A 20,006-nucleotide genomic window follows, 5' to 3' on the forward strand; every position below is an offset into this window, starting at 1 on the left:
GTTACTCCTGGGGACATTCTGACCAGAGACATGAGGAAAGTTTTTTACAATCAGAACAATCAGCCATTGGAAGAATCTCCCCAGGGAAATAGTGGATTGCTCAGCATTAGACACTTTAAAGATTTGGCTGGACAGTGTCCTTGGCCATCTCGCCTAGATGATGTTTTTGTCAAGAAAGGTTAAACCAGACTGTCCATGAGGTCCCTTCCAACCCGGTGTTCTATGGTTCTATGATTCCTCTCTGGGTAGCTGAGCATGCATGCAGAGCTCAGCACTCTGCTTAGACCACATCAAATTGGCACATAAAGGGTTAACTGCCCAGGCTCAGGGATTACCCTACACATTGGTTTTTCAGCTCACCTAAACAGTCTGTCCTCATAAAGAAACTGAGAAGAATAGTAAAAGGATGAGTAAACTGTTTTGCACAAAACTAATAAAAATTTTTAGAGGGATTTTAATTGAGTGCTGCATTTAATTAGCTTTTCCCATGCTTTCAGCTTTGCTCTCTGGATTTACAAGGCTGAGTTCAGTGAGTGCAGGTAAGGCAGTATGTGTAACCTGTGCCACTGCTTCCCAGCAGCTCTGCATACTGGCTCTGGCCAGCCACCCCCACTGCTGCCTACTTTCCTGCTGGGGAGGCTCCTGCACATTTGTTTTGCAAGCATTGGATCCCAGTGGTTGACATTTGCAGGGACTTACTTTATTTCATTAAATGGTGAAAGATCTTCAGTAAAAGAAGTCAACTATGAGCATGATCCTCATGCCTGTGGTAATAGAAATGGCATTTCTGCTTCTCCTGCCCACCATGCCAGGAAAAGCAGACAAACACAACAAAAAAGAAAGCAGGAAAACCTGTTCATCTGCAGTGAAAGCATGTTATGTTTGGAAAAGAAATTGGGCAGTGGACACCTGATGATGTTTCAGCAGAGCTGAATGGCACAGGGATTGACTTCTTCACAAAGCTTTAAAATTGCAAAGTTCTTCCAGTTAAGCTCTGGATGAAAACTCCAAAATATTTATTGTTCCATGTCATAAACCAGTCAGTAGCCACTATCTTTAAACCAAGGAAATTTCTTCAGTGGATGGAGGAAGGTTACTTTATTCCTCCTCCCTGTTCTCCCAAACGATGGGGCTGTCATTTACTGTTTCAGCATAGACCCTAGTGAAGGAGGCATATGGACAAGGTAGAAATGGCCCCAGCTTAGGGGCCATCAACCCCCTGGGACAGGAGGCACCTCGTTGGAGTGTTCCTGCATGAGAACGGTGGCTCTGGGGGCCGTTTTGCACCATCTGAGCCAGCTGGTGTGAAGGACAGTGCCTGCACAGCCAGGGAAGACTGATTGAGGCAAGTCTGGGGGCTCAGCTCAGTGCTAGGCAGGGATGCCCCAGCAATCAAACCAGTTGCTAAAGGAAATCAATTCTAAAAGCAGATGGTTTAATTAGAGCACTAAGCTCCCTCGTTGTAATGCTATGTCTCTAGATAGTTTTACTGTTTTATTAACAAATCTTTTGTACTTATTTCTTTCCTGTTACTTGACAGATGTTTTCATCAGGGTTATATAAAGTCCTGTTTTCATCCCTACTTTGCCTAGAAATAGATTAAAGAAAAGCTGAAATACAGATTAATAATTATATGCAGAGTGAAGTATTTACCCCAAACATTTTTCAAGTAAAAAAATGCAATTTTAAGCCAGTTGCCTTATTGCTCCACAGCAGTATGTGCTTGCCTAGGAGTGGTTTCTCCAGGGAAGCAGCTGTTTTGCTGAGGCTGACAGGAGCTCTGTGCCACTGGGGGAGAGGCAGAGTGAAATGCTTCTCCTTGCACAGGCACACAGAAATGAGAAAAACCCCTCAGAGAATTTCAGTGCTGCTGCTGTCAAGACAGAAAATTAGGCTGCAATCAGACAGGCCCCTCTGAATCTCTGTTGCTTCTCCTACACACATTACTGAACAGCCAGACCGAAGTTATGTAGAAAGACACAAGTTCACCAAAATTCCTGGAGTAAAGTTAGCCCTCCTTATTGCTGGGTTCAAAGATGCACTTGCAGGAAGCAGAAGCTTTCCATAAATGGTGCCCCTGCAAGCTTGCCTGGCCGTGTAGGCAGAGGGACCAATAGATGTACAGGCACATCTTGAAAATAGTAGTGTGCTTTCTCACAACCCAAAACAGCTGAAGCACAAGCTCTGTTAAAGCAAACCATGGTCAGAGCAGCCACAAGGCATAAACAGCACTGTTCTCAATTGTTTAAATATTGGTTACAACCCTTTAACATTAACAATTCCATCATGATCATAGCAACTCTATAGATGCCTCCACCTCATCAGTTCGCATTACTACTGAATAAATGTGTCATCATTCTGTGGACATTAATTACAGTCCAAAACCTGAATTCATCCTTTAGCCTTTTATTCAATTTAGAAAACATACTAATGGTGGGATGTAGCTTAGCTCAATTTAAGATAAGTAAATGAATGTTCTTATGTGAACAAGGCATCTCATTATTGCAAATGGACATCTAGGGAAGGCTACTTGAATGCAGGCTATCTAATCCTGGACCCAAATCCTGTATTCTCTAGAAAAGATAACAGTTCTTCATATTTTATTCCATGTCCATCTCCAATGCACCAGTGTCACAGCTCCCAGACCTCCAGTGACACGCTTTCTTCCTGCTTCAATTCACTACTCTACTAAAATGGCCCAAAACTTTGCTGTAGTCATTGTGAGGCAAGAGTTTGGGGATGGAGGGAAATTAGAAAAAGTCTGCTTAGAGTAATTTTAGAAGTTCCATCTGTCAGTGAAAAAAACTCATTTCAGCATAGAATGAAAGGCCAGTCAAAGCAATTTGGTATTACAAGAACTTTGAAGGTCTCAGCTGTGCTTAAGATTTTCCCCAAACCTGTGCATTTGCATTACATTTCTTTTCGACTGAAAATGTGCTTAGTGCTAATAAGGTACTACCTGATTGTGCCTGATTTTACATATCAAAAAAGAGCAGAACATCCTTGAATTGTTCTTGAGGGAAGGACAAGACAAGTCAGGGAATGGGACAATCTCAACGTTCCCTGATAAATTGTTTTTAACGAATTGCATTAAATAAAACAATAAGCACTACATGTTACAGGCTCTGTGGTTTAACTAAAAGAGGCCATAACCCTCCGGAGTTTGCAAGTGCTTTGCATGAACTAAAACAGTTTGGATGACATCTGCTTTTGAGCAGATTTCCCATAGCATCCAGCTATTCCAGTTTATTCCTAATTAAATAACAACAGAGACATCTGCTTTAAAAGTGAAAGTAAACCTTCCAAAGCAGTTACAGCTCCAAGGTCTTGATATCTTCGTCTTTAAAGCAATGGGACCATCTTCCTTTCAAAATGGCTTTTAATTAATCTCCTTCTTCCAACTACCTCTATAAATATTACCACTGTCCATGGTTTGTTACCATAGTAGATTAAGGAACTAGAAACAACACAGAAGGACCTTTTAGATGAGATTACAGGGAATGCAGCCATGGCACCAAAGGAGGGAGCAGGAGAGGCACGGAGCTTAGCAGAAATATCACTGACACGAGCAATGATAACCTTTAAAAATGTTTCCTATGAAGTAGAGATCAGGAAAGAATATAATCAGATCTTTACTGATATTTGGTAAGAACATAATCAGGTCTTTTTTGATACCAGATAATACAATGAAGCCTCTTACATGGAAAATGCTTACTCAGGCTTTTCTGCTCAACTGGCATTTCATCTAGTTTAGCTGTTAGGAAGGAAGATCAATCAATGGAGCAAGTCATTTGTTTCACAGTGGCCAGCTGTCTTCATAAAATGTTTTATAAATTACAGGAATAAAAATGAAGTCCTGTTCACCTGTGCTTTTGTAGTGAAACATCACCACCTGTTTTTAATTGTTGCACTTAAGGAAGTCTAGGTTTCTTCTGTGTTTTCCTCTACCCTTCCATCAGGTGTCCCAATCATAACATCCTATTTTCGTGTTTACAAAATTGCTTGTCTTGAATTTGCAGCAGGTGCCTAAGAGAGGAATTGACCAGCTGCAGGGATAAGAGAGGTCTCCCAAAACTTGTGTTCCTACTAAAATTACTACAATAAATTATTTATCACCTCTGAGCAAGATATCTGCCAATAGAAAATACTTTTCCCAGATACTTACAAAGGAAAACTGCATTTTCCCCATCAGGTGTCAAGTAATGTGGCACAATGCTTTGCTTTTCTTACTCCCCTTTTTAGCCAACCCACGTTTGGTCAATTCTCAGTAAAGCTGTATTGCACTGGCTAAGTCCACTTTATAACCCCCCTGTTACTTCAAAGTGGTCTCCCCCCACACTACTGTGCTAGAAAGTTCTCCCTTTACTGAGATTCCACTGGTCACTGGCTCTCTCCCCTCTCCCATCCCTTCTCCCATTGGCCCCTGTTATGTCACTCACCCTTGCCTCTGCCCCCTGGCCCTCAGACCATTGGCTTCTGATGCTCTGCCTGCCCCTGGGACCCTTCGGGATAAAAACACACGTGGGGTTTGTTATTGGTTCTTTGCCTCTGTTCCCTTTCAAGTGTGTTGGTTGCATTAAAGGCCTTAGAACTACATGCAGAGAATCCCTCTCGCCTCTGTCTCCGGTTTGTGCACAGCCTGTGTGTGTGAGGGGCTGTTCACGACTGCCTGCGAGGGTGAGATCGAGTGCCTGCATAGGTGCTATTGGAGTGCCGCCTAAGTGCCTCCATGGGGGACCCTGGGGAAAAAATGCGGCATTGGTCCACCAATGCCCTCATTCCATAAAGCTCTATCACCCAGAAAATTTGTTTCCTCCCTGAAACAAAGCAGCAGCATGCACATCTGTTCAAGGACAAACCTTGATGCAGATAAACCCACCTCCAGCAGTGACAGATCTGGACAGACCTGAGTCCCAGGGTCATTCTGTGTAGCCTCCAGTCAATAGGAGGTTGTATCTGCCCCGGTGCCCTGCCCCTGCCTCACTGCCTGGACTGGCACAGTGCTCAGACTGGGTGTCCCTCCAACACCAGGAAAGCGTCGTGGGTTGCAGAGGACAAGGATGGTGTTGAGATGGTGCCTCTGCAGGAAGCAGGATGGTGTCCCAAGGACATGTTCAGGCTAATGACTTGTGACTGGGAAGGGAAGGGAGAGCAGGATGTGTCGTGAACACAAAACAAGGTGAGAAAAACATGTTACAGGAGAAACTTTATATGGGACAAGACAGTGCTTGAGCTTACCTGAAGCTGAATGGGGGAATTGAGACACAGGCAAGATATTGTGTCTCAGAAAGCATTCAAGACAAGCCAACTGAAACTAGTATGAACCAGGCAATTCAAGGGGAGTTCAAGATCTTCTGGGGAATTGAGCCTTGTAAGGGCAGCTGTGCCTAGGAAACCATATCATTAATGACATTTAATGCTGAGATTGCACATGTAGTGGTGTCAGGCATTTGGAAATAAATGTAGCAAAACAGGGATAACCAGGTAATTTGTTTGGGAGGAGACTGGGTGGAGAAAGGGAGGCAAGGGTGGTGAAAAGAAGAGCAGAAATGGGGGGAAAAAAAACAAGGAGAAGGCAGCAACAAACCATTCTGTAAACATCAGGAGGTGGGAAATTCACTGGCAGGAGCATGGACACCTACAGGTAGTGCTGAAGATGATGGGCACATCCAAAGCCCACCGGGATGCTGAAGGAAACACCTTGGATAACTCACTGGACTTCCCATCAGTCAAAAGGATTTGTGTGGGAGGGAAGAGCAGAGTGGAAGCGTACTACAGGGACACATGGAGTGGGAGGGCACAGGGAGGAGTGGCAGAACTGGAACACCTTGGAAATTACCCAGGTGTAATCTGTCAATCTGTTAGAGTTTCCCATTACATTTTTCAGCTTTATAAACAGGTAGATAAAACTGCAGTCATTCAATGGAAAAAATCATAGTGTTATCATCCATCCTAAATATAAATATAATAAAATTCATATTGCCTATGCTAAAAATAAAGAAAATAAGTATTGCATGAGGCTTTGAACATTCTTTTTGTTTGTGAAAAAAACATCTTTGCATTCAATAGGTGTTTCTTAATGCAGGGGCAGGTAAGGTGAAACATTTGTTGACAGATACATAGTTAACTTGGCTTTTCCTCTTTATGATGAATGATGACGAAACATGTATGGATTTAGAAAGTGACTGAGTAGTGTTCATCATTTATGAGCTGGCTTATAAGCAAATAATATTGGATGGTTCCCTATTAACCAGCTGTTCTGGCAGATAATAGTTCAGCACTGAGCACTGTCATCAAAAATGGCATAGCCTCTGCAGCCTTGCACATCTTCATGGGCCAGGCAGTGCAAAACACGGCAGGGCTCTCATGGGGTTAAGCACTCAGAAACTCTCCAAGTGCATCCATAATCTGCTTACTGGCTAAGCTGGTTGGGAAGCAAGTGGCTGAGATTCTGCTGACCTTGCCCAAGAGGTCATCTCAGACCACACAAATTTCAGAGGTCTCAGACTGCAAAGGCAGCATGCTGGCCCTGCTCAAAATTATTGTTACTGCATCATAGTTGTGTGGTTGCCTTGTCTGTGTGAGCATTTAGAAGAAATATGGGTGTAATAGTGATGATAATCCGCTGTAATTTGGAGAGTTTGACAAAATTGACAAAAGGCAAATAGTGGTTGCAGGAGGCAACAAATGTGCATTTTTCAGCAGAACTAATAACACTAAATTCAGGTAAAGGCCAGGGATTTCTTTTCCATGGTGTTCATTGAATGCCCTGAAGCACAAATTTTCCTATACATTATATTTTATTTAGATTTTTAAAAAAAGAAATATATATATGAGTGTAAATTCTAAGGGACTGACTGGGTGGAGTGGAATAGAATTATGCCTCTATCTTGAAAAGTCAGTGTGATATGATGCATTTTCATACTTGTTCAAGTTATCTTTAAAAATATTCATTATACAACCTTTTGTTTCCTCAATTTAAATATTTATTTATACTTGAGACATGGACACTATAATGACCATTTACTTGGTGTAATATTAGGTCTTTTATAGTTCCTCTTCCCTTTGAGGAGGAAGCCACATCCAATCCCAGGTATTTCTAAGGTCTGGTTTTACTGGAAAAGTCAAGGCAAAGAAGATATTAAGGACACTGTCCTTTTTCTTCACCTTCCCAGAGATGAAGATGTGTCTGCCCAGCCCGTAATTTTCTGAATCCTCCTTCTTCCCCTGCTTGAAGACAGGACTCACATTTGTTTTCTTCTAGTCCTCAGGATCCTCTCCCAGTTGCCATGACCTTCCAAAGGTGGTCAGGCTTGACCTTACAATGATATTGGTCAATGCCCTCAGCGCTGATGGATGCATTAGATCAGGTCCCATGGACCTGTGTGTGTCCAATTCCTTGAAATGATACCTGACCTGGTCCTCCTTCACAGAGGGTAAGTCTTCCTTGCTCTAGACCTTCCCACTGGTCCTGGGAACCTGGGATTCCTGAAGACTGGTTTTACCCATAAAGACCAAGGAAAGAAGGCATCAAGCTTGGCTTTTCCCATTTCCTCTGTCACCAGGTCTCCTGTACAATTCCTCAGCAGGCCCATATTTATCCTGCTTTTCTTTTATTGATGATACAGTTGAAAAAGCCCCTTGCATAATGTCTCTCACTGGATTCAGCTTTGGAGAGTTTTAACTGTCCACCTCTCTTTCCACCTGTGCTGTGACTTTTTTTCCTGGCTTTGAAGTGGTATTGTCCCTGGTTGGTTTTATCCTATTTGGTTTTTCTGATGTCTCTTGGTTTTTCCTAAGAAAAAATAATGCTGTTGTGAAATGAAATCATACTCTATTTCTCATTTTACACTGAAATGAGAAACCAGCATGTGTGGGTAGTGGAGAACAAGGACAGATTTCCCTATGTTGGAACCGAGGAATGCCCGAGTTTGTTTTTAAGGTGGATCTGGTAAAGATTAGTGAAAGATTGAGTAACAGTTTTACTGTTAAAACTCCTTTCCTAATTTAAAAGTACCACCATGTCTTACCCTGTTCACCTTCATAAAGAGACTGAATTGTTTGTGCTGGTAGCAAACTTCATCCCTTCCCTGTCTGCCAACTCACCCAGGCATCACTGCAGAGCACAGCTGCTGAGAGATCCCCCTGGGGAAAACCTGTACACAATCTACCAGGGCAGTTCACCCCTTCTCAGTAGGCACAAGTAGCTGTCTGATACGAGTTCTGATACTTAAGCAGACCTCTGGCCCTTCCAGTATTTTGTCCCCAATGCCATCCCTACTCCCCTCCAACGTCTTTTCCTCAGGGGTCACTGTTCCTCCCTTGCCAGCACTTCAGCAGTGTGCATGATGGACCAAGCCATGCTATCATGTATTCCCCCAATCGCCTGAGGGTCCCCTTGCACAGGTTTCCCCTGAAGACACACTGAGATGGGAGCCACTGATTTTTACTGACCCTGAGCTATTTAGCAATGCAAGATTCATATTTGAACAAAAGCATATGGATTAGTTCTATTTATTCATTTATTTTGAACTGTCTCCAGAGGTTATCATGGCAGGACTTAGAAATGGGCCTTTTCTTGCAGGCACCTCACAGTTCTAATTTATTTAGTGATATTCTTCTTAAATGTCCATTGGAAAGAAAGCTTTATACATCTGTGAGTCTGGTTCATTTGAATTCTGATAATAGCTTCATCTCAATAATTTTCTATTTCTAATCTATAATTTAAAGACCAAAATTACACATATATATCTATTTTTTTACACTGTATATAATTTCTATTATTTACATAATGTTATCTATAACATATACAACATTATTTATATGTTTGTGTTTTCACTTCTCTTCTAGATTCCATGAGACTGTTTACCAGATTTGTATTTCTGGCATGATTTTAGTATCTTGTATTTCTATGTTTCACTTTCCTGGCATCAAGAGGAAAAGCAACAGTAAAAAAAAAAAAAAAAATCAGATAGTTAGAATCATACAGTCATTTAGTTTAGAAAATACCTATATAATCATCCAGTCCAACCATTTAGCCAGCACTGCCAAGTCCACTACTAAACCATGTTCCCAGCTGCCACAGATACACAGCTTCTAAATACCTTCTGGGATGGTGACTCCAACACTTCCCTGGACAGCCAATGTTCCAGTGCTTGACAACCCTTTCAAATAATTTTTTCCTAATATCCAATCTAAACCTCCACTGGCACAACTTGAGTCCATTTCCTCTTGTCTTGTTCTTTGTTACATGGGGAAGAGACTGACCCCCAGCTGGCTACAGCCTCCTTTCAGGCAGTTGTAGGGAGTGATAAGGTCATCCCTGAGATCCCTCTTCTCCAGGCTAAACAACCCCATCTCCCTCAACTGCTCCTCACAGGACTTGTGCCCCAGACTCTTCTCCAGCTCTGTTGCCCTTCTCTGGACACACTTCAGCCCCTCAATGTCCTTTCTGAATTGAGGGGCCCAGAACTGGACACAGGACTCGAGGTGTGGCCTCACCAGTGCCAAGGGGGACAATCACTGTCCTGGTCCTGCTGCCCACACTATTGCTGATACAGGCCAGGAAGCCATTGGCCTTCTTGGCCACCTGGGCACATTGCCCAGGAAAGGAGACAGCCCAGCAAGCAAGCCAGTGTAAAAAGGCAATTAGATGGAAGGAACAAGGACAAATGAGAAAGAGTAATTCCCTTTCTCTTTGTCAGTGTCTTTTAGATATTTGTTTTTGTATCCTCCTGCCCTTGTTTTCATTTTTGGGTAACTCACTGACACCTGTGCTCTTGCTGGGTCACTCTTCTCTTCCTCTTCTGACAGATGATTCCCTCAAAGTATTTTCCATTTTCCGAGTGCACTCATCATTTATAATTACAACTTTGAAATATTAAATTCAGTTATCTTTGCAGTCCTACCTTCCATTTCTTGCCAAATAGCTCAAAAAGTCACTTCTCAAGTTGGATCTATGTCACTCTATATTTCTAATCCATTTGGCACGATTTTCAGTTGACTGTCATGGCCAAAGCAGCATAAAAGGAAGCTGTGTGATTGAAAGGTATCTTTCATAAAAGCAGGGCATACAACCTGCTCTCAGCATTTCTGAGAGCACTGCCCCATTAAGATGTGTTATCTCTGCTGGAAAACAGTCAGATTGCTTTGCTGGATGTTCCTGTGAGGGTTTTTTCTGGTAAGTCACAAAGAAATGGCAATGCTGGAACCTGATTTTCCTTGAAAGGCAACAACCACCTTGTAAAGTATCTTATTTCTGAGATAGTAAGAAAAAAGGGAAAGTTTACTCCATACTGCCTATTTCAATACTTATTTTTATTCCAAATACTGTTATTTTAGCTTATTTTCCAGTGATCAGCTATAAAGTGTGGCAATTCTGGATTTCATTTCACTGTGACTTTAGATGCGCTTTTTGAATTCTCAAGTTTTCTTTTGCTTTCCTAGTGAAAGAAGCAAAGGAAAGATTCAAGAATTTTAGAGGAGCATTGGCCTTCTTTTGCCTGGAAGACTTGTAGCTGTATCTGGCTGTCCTTACCAACCCAACTACAACAAGTTTTTCATCTTCAGTTACAATAATACAATAGCCTCAGTGCAAAGCCCAGAGTTTTTTCTCTTTCTTTTGGAGAAATTTCACTACTCAACTCTAATTTTTCGAATTACAGATAAATGGAATTAATCATAGCACATACAGGAGCACCTTTGGAAAGCAGGGCAGTGGCACATACAATTTTGTTTGCATGATAAATATTAGCTTCTCTGCTGCTTATGTGAAGAGTAGGAAGTCTGCTAGTGACAGCTATCCATCTAGCTAAGGAGGAGACAGAAGGTATGATACCTTAGGCATGGAGCTGAGGCAATGAGGATGTGTGTGTTTCACCCCTTAAATAACCATGGGAGGTAATATGTGTGCCACCACACAATTTTGACCCAGGGAGATAATTTGGGACATGTCCTGGTTCAAGCATTTACCTAAGCATATACCTACAGGTTTTCAGGTCCTTTTCATTCATAAGGGGAACCAAGCATGGGAAAGATGGTCTCCTCTGCAACACTTCTGCGGTGGGGTTTCGCAGAGGCTCAAAGCAGCTGGTGTTCTCCAGAATGCCTCTGGGCCAGACCTAGCACATGAAATAGCAAATGAATTCCCCATCTGCCAAGGCAGTGGGTGTTTAGGATCTTCTCCAGCCTCAGTCAGGAAAACACCTGAAGTGTTGCTGAGAGTTATCATCAAAGGTACAGACATCAGAGTGTCTGTCTCAAATCAGGTGGCAGAGGCATGTGCACAAGTGTCTTAGGAGCAAAAAAATTTACAGTAAGGCTGTATCTATTGGAAGCTAGGCAGTGTTTATGAGAGCCCTTGTACAGAACAAATTTAGCCAAACTGAAAGATATATTTTTTTGTACCATACTTATTAATGCTCTTTTGAAAATTGTATCAGTTATATCTGTAGTTGCAGGGGTGTCGGTGGTAGAGATCATGGTCTGACTTTCTCCCTCCCTTCTCTCTCTCATTTGTAAAAATTATTCTATCAGACTATAGTGATAAGAAAAGCCTCTCCAGGAATATGTGTATCTGAGCCTCCTAATATTCAAACCCTTCTTTTTCCTTTCCATCCCTGCAGTAGGCATTACTGGCACAAATGTCTGTAAAGTGCAGAGGAATCCCTGGGCAGCAGAGGGTGATCCTTCTAGTGTCTCCACATCAACGACGTAGTTAATTTTTTCTAGGCTACGTAATAGGTTAGAGGGAACAATCTGTTTCAGAGAGATTATTGAAGAGTAAGGCTTTGGCTATGTATTCTCATACTCCTGAAAAGTGGTAGCAGTGACAGTTCTGTCCTCTGTAACACTGTAATCTCCTTTTATTGCCTACTGTCAGCAGCTTTGTCAAACATGGTGAGGTAGAGTCCTTTGCATATGGACATTATATATAAAGCTCTTAATTAAGAACATTTTTGACACAATAAATATGACGTAAACTGAGAATGAAAGCAAAGAAAACACAGCCAACCTTCCTGCAGAAAATCTGAAGTGCTGGATGACATGGCTGCATGAAAAAAACAACTAGTCTGAAACAACATTTTGTTTCCATAATGGTGAGCCACATGATAAAGAAGATTTTGAAAATCTTTGGGTTGGGAATTGCAGGAGATCCATAACAAACTCCACTTCAGTACTGGCAATGGTTCCCTGGAAGATCTCTGGAGGGCTGATGCAGCAAAGGGAGGCTCAGGTGCCTCTGGGGTCCTGTTCTCTCTTCAGGTATGTGGTAGCCTCACCAGGCACATCTGTGTGCTGTCTGAAGGGGACACTGGGTCTGGGCTCTGCCCAACCCTGTTGGTTCAAGGGGAATGTGACATGCTGCATTTTTAAAAAGCAGGTGTGGGGCCTGGTAGTGGGTGGTTTTCAACCTCTTCTGTGAACTGAGCAGGGGAACAAGGGTGTGCTCAAAATGGAGAAGTGGCATCACTCACTGCTATTTTTACTTACATCATTACCAGCTGGCCTTGCTTATCCTGCTGAGTTGTGCTGAGTCCTTTGAGTTAGGGGGAGACTCAGTGGCACAGAAGGCAGAGTTACAAGGCATGGTAGTTTGTAGAGCAAGTGCCTCTAAGTGTCACTGTCTAGAGCAGTACAGTGGTGTTAAGGGCTGTGTTATTCTGACATGAACTTCAGAACAATAGTCCACTATTCCTGAGCATTATTTGAAATCTAAATAATTCCAAGTGATTTGTGTGAATGATCTGGTTTTGTGTGATACTCATGGTATCTGTCAAACTTTGTTCCCTACTTATGAGAATAATGAGTTAAAATGGGAGAGAAAGAATCCCTGATGGGACTCTCATCCCTCCTGGGACTCCCTGAATGGAGTTATTCCAGTACAGACTACATGGGCACAAGGACAAGTGATGCAAACTGGCCATGAACAAACTTACACTGCTTTCTACCCACGTGTGATATGAATTCTGGCATAACTTCCAGCTGAATGCAGAAAGCCCGCTGCTTTCAAAGAGGAATTAAAAAATATAGGGATGGGATGAGATGAGCTAAGTAGATACATAATCTGCCCTACTTGCAATGACATAATGTGTTGGAATTGATTTTTCATGCAATAGTCTGAGTCATGATGCAAAGAACACATCACACAGTTTCCTGGAAGACACGTTCTGTGTCAGCGATCCCTAAGGCAGAGCAGCATGTGCTCTGATGGGGAGGTTCACCCTCATCAATAAGCAGGGAATAAGGTATTTTTTTAAGGATGAGTGTTTCAGGTTGAGCTGGGGAAGCCAGGGTTTTAAAACCATGCTTCTGTATGTTCAGTGAGCACATGTGTCTTCTGTTTGGCTCAGCAGAGAGGTTCTGAGGCAGTTTCTTGGGTTAGTAGAATCTTGAAGACAAGGCAGGTGAGGAAATAGCTGATTTGAAAATCCTCCCATTGATGAGATGGGACATGAGGTCCCCAGAGGAAATGCACTGACTGTGAGGAGGGTGGGATAGTGGTGACTGGGACAGTGCCTGTGCCACATGTGCTGGGGACAGGCACAGGAGGTTGGGCAGCTGTTCTTTGGGGGTTACATCTGCTGCACAGTCCTACATTCAAATAGCCTTTGGGAAGGAGATATTTTTATTATTTCATGGAATTGCTCCAGAAAAAGTTCTTTCCTTCACCTTCTGGCTGCTCTTCCACTGACTACATTGGAAGAATATAATCTGAATAATAAAAGCATCTGAGTATCCCAAATCAAAACAATGCCAGTATTTGAGGACTGGAGATAGTGGTCAGGCTTTATTCTTGGACTGGTGTAGTTCAAGCCCCTGAGGCTGTTTGTTGCAACAGTGTGAAAACATAAGTGTGTGTATGGCTTTTGTAGTATGTTTCAATCTTCAAGTAAATAAGATAAAATCATATTTCCTTTATGTGCTTTTAAAGGTTCTAATCCCTGCCGGAATAGAAGAAATTATTTGGTGGATTACACCTCCTTATACACTCAGAGGTTTTATGTTTGGGCCAAAATATTTATGTTTTCCATCAGCAGAAAAACACATAACAGATACCTGCCCAATATTAATCATCTTTATGTTAAGAACATCGTTTCCATTCATCATGCTTTAAAATAGCCTAATCACAAATATATATTGTGTGATTAGGCTATTTTAAAGCATGATGAATGGGAATTTTACCTCTGTTTTGCCAGTAAGGCAACTTTTATAGTCAGATGATATTTACATTATAAGTAGCACAAGCTGACTGCATTAATGCTAATAGAATCATTTGTTATTGCCCTCTCAGCACTCCTCCCAAAAGCTGGCTTCATTGGATTTAAATCCAGCTGGAGCTTTTGCTGAGAAGGTATTTGTGTGCCTTTAACATCCACTCCATGCTGGCATTGAGGTGCCAGTGGGAAGCTGTGTGTCCCCCTGCATGTGAGATTGACACAGAAACAAATCCGTGTTCTTTTATGACTTAAATTAGAGTATTTCTCCCTTCCTCCGCTCTCTGATTTTAAATGTGGTTTTCACATTAAACATCTAAATAAATCTCAGAGGCGCCTGTATGGTATTTCCTTGACCATTTTAGATATCCAGATTTCCATGAGAGGTAAATCAGGACATCTGGCTCACTGCAGTCACAACACTTCTTTGCCCCCCTTCTTCATACAAACAGTATTTCCAAGGGAAAGCTCCAAGTCTAATAAAATGCTGTGGTAGTTAGACAAAGGCTGCTGGGTAATAGTGCAAAGTATGCTGCTGGAATGATTAACTCACCGTGAGATCTCATCATCACAGAAATACATTTCTATGCTGGAATTCATTTCCCCACTCAGCCCCTTCAGCAAATAAAACACTAGTTACAGGATGAAGGCTGAAATTACCCTCTCTTGTATAAGTTTCCAACAGTGCTTAAGGCTGTGTGACAGCCCTGATGTGAATGGGAATACAGAGAATGCCAGTGCCAGATCTTGCTGTGGACCTCCAGCACCATCTAGCACTGTCCCCTGGCTCGTGGGGAGTAGGAGGTTGCAGCTTCATCTCAGCGTGCTTTGCTTTACTTCTCCTTGGGTAATACCATCACACACACACTCATGCAGAGCCACATGCAGGTGGAGCTGCATTAAAAGCACTCCGAGGAGAAGCAGTGGCCCCTCTTGGGCAGTGCTGCTGCCTGTGCCAGGCCCTCGATGCTCCTGCTTGGTTTTCCCACTGGGCTGCAGCCTGGTTCTCAACTGAGGAAGTACCAGCCCTGCTTTGGGACCAAGCTGCTCAGTATTTTGTTTTTCCTTGCTGTTGAATGTGTGGCTCCAGGCCTTATTTACTGCATGCTAGCCAAGCCCTGTTCTCAAATGCTAATTTCCTAATACATTTTTTCCTGTGGCACTCATTACCCCATAATGTGCCTGCTTCACAAACATGAATTAACTTATCTTCACAACATGCCTGCAGCAGCAGAGAGGCACCGATGGTCTTGCTTCCAGCCTTTCTGAGGCACAGAGAGTTTGAGCATCTTACAGAGGGCTGGCCTGAGGGCGAGCTTGCTGCAAGGGCACGAGAGAGGAGGAATCTTGCTCAAGCATATGTGTATTGAAGAGCCCCCCCTGAACCCCTCAGGAAGTGACAAAGTCCTGCCTTAGCTGAAGTCAGAAGGAGATGCTCTAGCTGGATATTATTCCCTGTCCTTTCTGACATCGAATGCACTGGACTGGGACCATGGTTTCTGGTACTTTGGGTTCAGTATCCCAGTGAAACAAAAGGGGCCATCTCCATCCTCCTGTGACTCCTGCAGCCTGCTCACAAGCATGAACACGATGAACTAGATTTTTGGTGGCAGGAGAAGGCATCTCCATCATCTGGAATGAGACCCCCAAACAACAAGAGCAAAAGCAAAACTACAGAGAGCCAAGATCCTAACTTTCTTTTTTCAAGTATCTATCCTTATTAATTAGTAGAGAAATAAACATGAAGCAGTCAGTAGTCAAAAAGGGGCCTGTTCAGACCATAGAAGAAGGTAGCAATGGGTGATGTAGACTCTCTGTTGCCATGTTCTACCCTACAGAGGGAGCAGGGCAAGTTGGGTTAGACACCCAGGCAAGAGCTGCGTGACATGTTCCCTTTGTCCCTGAACTGCAGAGATCAAGGTGTGTTCCCTCTGGGTTTTTGCAGGTCTGATCAACTCAGTGCTTTCTGGTGTGGGAGATATGAAAACTTGACCTTTGTGGCATAGCAGATGGCTTGACTATGGCATATTATCAGAGACATGGTGTGAACCACCATCTCTCTGTAAAGGCAATTTATGTGGGGAATAATGGGAAGGACACTGCAAATGGAAAACAACAACCCTGATGATTTGGATTGATAAGGAACCTTAAAGATCACCTAGTTCTACCTCCCCTACTGTGGGCAGGGATGCCTTTCACTAGACCAGGTTGTTTAAATTTCCGTCCAACCTGACCTTGAACACTTCTAGGAATGGGGAATCCACAAGGTTTGTGCAACCTGTTCCAGTGCCCTCACCACCCTCACAGTAAAGGATTTCTTCAGTATATCAAATCTGAATCTGCCCTCTTTGAGCCTAAAACCATTTTATCAAGCAGCATCTCTAACCTCTCTAATGTTATTTTTTTAGCTGTGTTAGAGCAGCAGTAACAAATACCCTTTAAGATGTTGTCTTTGTTCTTTAAATCATGGTATACAATGGAACTGAGCTGAGTCTATGTGGACCGCTATTCCAGGCAATATTAGATTGCTCTGGGGGTAAGTTCTGAGCAATGAAATGTTCAAATAAATAAATTGCAGCCCACAAAATCCTCTTATCCTTCTACTATGTTATTCTGTTCTAAACCTCAGCTGATTTCACGGTCACAACTGCAGTATCAAGATGTCTCCAAAGCAACAATTAAAATGTTTTTTGCAGCTGCAGAACATGGCTTTTGCTTTTGTGCCACTTTACCCTGTCTCACAATTACCTTCATTCCCTCTGTGCTCACAGTTCATATAAAATCTCTGGGAGTGAATTTTTCTGTAATATGTACAATGTCTCTCACAAATCTAAACACTAAGGTACCTGCACCGTTGTGAATAAAATACCCATGCATAAGCAGTCAGGCTATGAAAGATTTTTGAAGAGGCTACTGGAGGTTTCAAATATTTATTTATAACAAATCCTTGGTATTTAAATAGAAATCTAGTACTTTACTTAAATCCATTAATTTTAACATATTGCCAACCTCCATAATTTGTCATTAAAAGCTGTACATCATAGAGGCTCATCTGTCCAAATATTTCAGCGGTGGTTTTGTTGCGCATTTTATCACTGCCCAGCATGTACAGCAAATTTTAGAAGCTTAAAAATTAAGGTTCTTCAAGACTTTAGAGAAAGGTAATACTAACTCTTGTCATAAGAGCCAATCAACTGAAATAGTGCCATTCCTTGACACTAATTCCAGATTTCTCCTGGAGAAGTTCCTTTCTTCAGCCTGCAGTGAAGGTGTGGGGGTGTTCAAAAGAAATAAACAGGTAAAATCACCACCACAGCATTAAAAAAGGATCTCCCAGTCTCCCTCCCTTGGCTTTGAAGTTGATGCGGGCTTGCTGCTGTCATTGTGGAAATGCAGGTGTAAGCGAGCAGGTGTGTATGTTCCCACACCACTCTTGTGGGAAATTGCGAGCATTTTCCAGGGACTCCCAGATCCAGTGGCTCTTCTCTGTCAGCCCATCCTATCATTGGCTCTGTGGGATGAAGGCTACAGGGTCCCAGCTGGGACCCATGGTACTGTCCCGTTCATTATTGGAGGGTGTCCTGGTTTTGGTCAGAAGAAGCTGTCCCAAAGCTGCTCCTTTCTATAGACACATCCCAAAGAGCCTCTTTCAAGTGCCTCTGAATTGGGCTGGAAATTATAGCTGAGAAAACCTCTAACATGGACTCTTGTGGGTTGTAACCAATGTCCAGTATCATTCAGGCAACGTGGGGGAGGCTGAAGTGGTGAGGTCCAGCCCAAATCTTACAGCTAGTGAGAAAATCACAGCAGTACTTCTGCATCTGGGGCCATACAGTGAGCCACACTGAGGAATCGATCTGCCTAAGAGAATCCATTAAAGAAGGTTCACTTAAGATCTATATCAGCATTATTTCATGGTCCCACAAAAGCTGGGAGGCAGCAATGAGGAGGAACATGGGGCTGGGATTGCTGAGTGACAGGGCAGAACAGGAGCCATCAAAGAGAGCTTTTGTCAAATGGCAGCCTGGCAGGCAATGCAGCTGGTGTTGTCAGTAGGTAAATCAGCTGATAAGTTATGGATAATCATTGACCTAAAATGTAGTTTCAGTAACCCTACACATCTATCTAGTATAGGCTCAAGCAAGTTGACCGTACCCCACATCAGCATCTGACTGGTGCAACCAAAACTGCCAAGGTGCATTGCACTGGGAAAGGATTTGGGATTACGCGTTACCAAATTAAGAGGCAATATATGAAAGGGAAACTAACATTTATTCAGAGCCAACTTTAATTTGTCCAAAATAGCACAGGTTTTAAGTTCTTAAGGCTCCCGGGTGTTTAATTTATTTAATACATTTTAAATGCTTGATGGTGAATTAAAAATTCAAAGATTTTCCCTTCCTCATAGTGATGAGGGGTCTGAGAGGAGATTAAAAGTTGGATTTGAGGCCATTGTTATGTCATTAGACTTGTTTGGCCTTTTGTTAGCCAGTGCAATTGCTCCCTTGCAGCTGTCCATGCAACGTGATTTATAATTCAGCACAGAATATACAGGTTTTCTTGTCTTCATGTAATTGCTCAAATTTTTATTTGTCAAGTGTTGTAGATCACAAGCATTTTCAGTTCTGCATAGGCAGGCAAATGCTGCTTAAAATAACCCACATCCTGCAATTCTTCCCTCAGGAGCTTATACATGAACATTTTCAGTGTACCGATTAATGAGACCAAGCTTCCCCCTTGCACTCATCTGATTAAAATATTTAAAGGAATAGTAGACAAATTCAAACTCTCTATTAAGTACTGGTCATGCTCTTCTCTGTATTAGCTGACTCTTCTTCACCTTGATAAAAGATGGTGAGGAAATCTCAATAAATCAGGAGTCTTCTGCTGTCTAAGTCAGAAATGCTCTTCTCCAGTGAAGGGGTCAAGCTTTACCAGGTAACAGATAGGTGTCAGGTCAGAGCAAATGTTAGGAAACAAGCAATGAAATTGGCAGGAAAGCTATTACACAGTGCAAGCCAAAGAAGTATCTGTTGCAACAGGACTTTAAAAAAAAAATTAGTAATTTTGTCTGCCAAAATGGTCTAAAGGTCTGTGATTCAAAAGAAAAATGGGATGACCCAGTATGAGAATTCTAGGGCTTGACATGAAACCTGTTAATCCCACCTTGTTTGTGTGTGATAAGCATGGCAGACACTTGGTAGTGGGATGTCATGGCAGGCATCAGGCGCTCCCCATTTCAGCTGCTCGTATGTGTATCACACAGATTCTTCTTGACAAAATCAGTGGTCTCTCTTCCTCTGCTCATCATCTTTTGATACCAGCTGCACTCCTAAACACAGGGCTAATCTATTTATTCCTAGGAGTGTTATAAAATTCATGAGGGTGTAGAGTGATCTGCATCCAAATGGGCCACTCTCAGGCTAATAGTTAATAAAGAAAAACATTTCCTCTACAACCATGATTTAGGAACCCTAATATTTATATATACTAATATGAAATCAATAAGCAGGTATGTCTGCTATGCTCAGGACATGTAAGCAGGGAAGGAATGAATACAGTGACTTCTGTTGAATCTACAGCTCCCACAAACACTTATCAATATGCTGACTTTAAAATAAAAGGATGTGCCTCTTCATCTTCTACAACCTTCAGCCGCTTGAAACTCTTTGCAAATCACCATCCCTTTGTGAAACTGAAAAATGCTGTCAGTGACCTTTAGGAAATGGGTAAGAGGAAGGCTGGTTTCTGAGTTCACAGAGGCAAGCTGGAGCTGAAACACAACTGCTG

This window comes from Corvus moneduloides, chromosome 3 (genome assembly GCF_009650955.1).
Source record: "Corvus moneduloides isolate bCorMon1 chromosome 3, bCorMon1.pri, whole genome shotgun sequence".
In the NCBI taxonomy this organism is placed as follows: Eukaryota; Metazoa; Chordata; class Aves; order Passeriformes; family Corvidae; genus Corvus; species Corvus moneduloides.